Below are 3,436 nucleotides of genomic sequence, written 5' to 3'. Positions count from 1 at the left end.
GAGGTTTCAGGTAGGACCCCGCCCTCGGAGAGGAGCGTGGAAGTGAAATGATTTGTAATGGATCTATTATTGAAGCTACCTTTGGAAATACTATATCTATAGATCAGTGGTTCTCAACTTGGCTGCACATTAGAATCACCTGGGAATCTTTTTAAAATCCTGATTTCTGGGCCTCATCCACCAGAAATTCTGTTTCTTTGTTACTAATGTTGTGGCCCCTCCCCATAACAAAGAAACAATTTCCGGAGGACGAGGCCCAGGAATCAGGATTTTAAAAAGATTCCCAGGTGATTCTAATGTGCAGCTAAGGTTGAGAACCACTGCTATAGATAATATTAAAAATATATCTAAATGTGCAATTCCTTGTTCAAAAAATGAGCATGTTAAAAATTAAATGAAGAAAATTTGGATATACTTGATGGAGATTTTCACACATATTTGAGTGGTGATTCCATTGATTCCACAGATGATGCTGAAAAGGACAATTTTCCCATTGAATTTCTTAATAGTATTACTCCTTCGGGAATGCCGTGTCATAAATTAAAATTGAAAGTGGGTGCAATCATCATGCTATTGAGAAATCTCAATAGTAAATGGGGTCTTTGTAATGGTACCAGATTTATTATCAAAAGATTACGATCTAACATTATCGAAGCTGAAGTATTAATAGGATCTGCAGAGGGAGAGGTTGTTCTGATTCCAAGAATTGATTTGTCCCCATCTGACACTCGTCTCCCATTTAAATTAATTCAATGACAGTTTCCTGTGATGCCAGCATTTTCAATGACTATTAATAAATCATAAGGACAAACTCTAATTATTCCTACCTGAACCCGTGGGAATAATTTGCACATGGTCAGTTATATGTTGCTTTCTCTCGAGTTTGAAGAGCATGTGACGTTACAGTTAAAGTTCTAAATACTTCCTCACAAGGGAAATTAGTCAAGCACTCTGAAAGTGTTTTCACTCTTAATGTGGTGTACAGGGAGATATTAGAATAAGTTTAATTACTTTATCAGTCGTTGTTTGCATCACTGTTGTTTTTATATCATGTTTTTGTTGTTTTCATATCATGTTTTTGTTGTTTTCATATCATGTTTCTGTCATTTTTATATCATGCCTCTGTTGTTGTTATATCCTTTTGTTACTGTTTATTTATTAATAAATTTATATATTATTTTCATATACATTTTACTAATTTCCTTTCATCTCTCACACTTCTATTATAGAGAAAGGGCAAATAGCAATGTCAAAATATCTCTGCTAATTAATTCCCTTTTTTAAAAAATATATTTTATTGATTTTTTACAGAGAGGAAGGGAGAGGGATAGAGAGTTAGAAACATCGATGAGAGAGAAACATCGATCAGCTGCCTCCTGCACACTCCCCACTGGGGATGTGCTTGCAACCAAGGTACATGCCCTTGACCGGAATCGAACCTGGGATGCTTGAGTCCACAGGCCGATGCTCTATTCACTGAGCCAAACCAGTTAGGGCAATTAATTCCCTTTTAATGTGCACGAATTTCGTGCACCGGGCTACTAGTCTATCAATAATTACTTTAAATGTACATGGATTAAATTCTCACATTAAAGGCACAGAGTACTTGTTGAGTGGCTAATAAAACAAAAAGCAACTATATGCTGCCTATAAAGTGATTCACACAGCTCTATAAACATCCATAAGATCAAAGTGAGGGAAGAGAAAGCTATTCCATGCCATCAGAAAACAAAAAGAAAGTGGGAATTGCTGTAATTACATCCGACAAAATAAATCTTCAGTCCAACACTATAACAAGAGTTAAAGTCATTATCATTATATAATAATAAAGGGGTTAATCCATCAAAAGGATATAATAATCATAAATATATATGTACCCAATATTTGAATACCTAAATATAATAAGCAAATACTAGCAAATCTAAGAGAAATAGACATTACATATAATAACAATAATTACTTTACTAATAATACTTTACTTTCAACAATAGATAAATTATCCAGCCAGAAAGTCAATAAGAAAAAATTGGACTTGAACTACACTTGACGCCAGATGGACCTTACAGACATATACAGAACATTTCAATCAACAGCAACAAAATATACATTCTTCTCAAGTGTACATGAAACATGTTTCAGGATAGATCCTATGTTAGGTCACAAAACAAGTTTTAGGAAATATAAAAAGATTAAACTCTTATCAAGTGTCTTTTCTGATCATGATGGAATGAAACTAGAAACAATAACAGGAAAAAACATTAAAAAAATTAAAAATATGCTGATTTAAAGAACATGCTCCTGAACAACCAATGGATCAGAGAAGAAATAAAAATTTTAAAAAAATTTTTAAAAATCTTGAAACAAACAAAAATATAAACACAACATATTAAAACTAATAGGCTGTAGCAAAAGCAGTGAAAGAGGGAAGATTTAGCAATGGACATCTATATTAATAAAAAAGATCTCAAAAAAGCAATCTACTTTATACCTCAAGAAACTAAGAAAAGGACAAACTAAGCTCAAAGTTAGGAGAAGGAAGGAAATAAAGACCAGAACAGAAATAGAAATGAGAAAAACAATAGAAAAAATAAACTAAGAACAGTCTTTCTTTAAGAGATTAAAAAATTGACAAATTGTTAACTAGACTAAGATAAAAGAGAGAAGAGCCAAATAAAACCAGCAATCAAAGAGGAGATATTACAACTACTACAAAGAAATACTAAGAATCGTAAGAGACTACTATGAAAAATTATAGGCCAACAATTCGGATAATCTAGAGGAAATGGATAAATTCCTAGAAACATACAACCTACCAAGACTGATTCGTGAAGAAATAGAAAATCTGAACAGACCAAAACAAGTAAGGATATTGAATTAGTAATTAAAAACCTCCCCGTGCTCCCTTCAGCAGCACATATACTAAAATTGGAACAATATAGAGATTAACAAGCCCCCTGTACAAAGATGAAATTTGAGTTCATGAAGAGTTTTTATGTAAATTGGTGAAAATCACTACAATACTAGTTATACTACAATATATAAATGTATCTAAGTAATATGCTGTACACCTTAAATTTATACAATGATACATGCTAAATACATTCAATAAAATTAAAATAAAAAGTAAAAATCTTTCACAAAGAAAAGCCTAGGACCAGATGGTTTCACTGGTGAATTCTACCAAACATTTAAAGAAGAATTAATACCAATCCTTCTCAAACTCTTCCAAAAAAATTTAAGAGGAGGGAACACTCTTAAACTAATTATACAAGGCCAGCATAACCCTGATATCAAAGCCAAGAAGGACACTACAAGAAAAGAAAATTACAGGCAAATATCCCTGAGGAATATAAATGCAAAAACTCTCAACAAAATACTAGCAAACTAAATTCAAAAGCACATTAAGAGGACTATATATCATGACTAAGTGGGATTT

The 3,436-nt window shown here is 32.4% G+C and overlaps 1 non-coding gene across 1 annotated transcript; it reads left to right on the top strand.

Annotated features, from left to right (window-relative positions):
• The first annotated feature begins 2,895 nt into the window (after positions 1-2,895).
• LOC139000397 (U6 spliceosomal RNA) lies at positions 2,896-2,999 on the top strand. Its single transcript, XR_011469577.1, has one exon. It is a non-coding gene; the product is annotated as a U6 spliceosomal RNA (small nuclear RNA).
• The last annotated feature ends 437 nt before the right edge of the window (positions 3,000-3,436 follow it).

This window comes from Myotis yumanensis, unplaced genomic scaffold, assembly GCF_028538775.1.
Source record: "Myotis yumanensis isolate MYYU_CA2020_CCGP unplaced genomic scaffold, mMyoYum1.0.hap1 SCAF_1, whole genome shotgun sequence".
NCBI classification, from domain to species: domain Eukaryota; kingdom Metazoa; phylum Chordata; class Mammalia; order Chiroptera; family Vespertilionidae; genus Myotis; species Myotis yumanensis.
The sequence above is the reverse complement of the archived record's forward strand: the minus strand, read 5'-3'. Positions and strand labels throughout refer to the sequence as shown.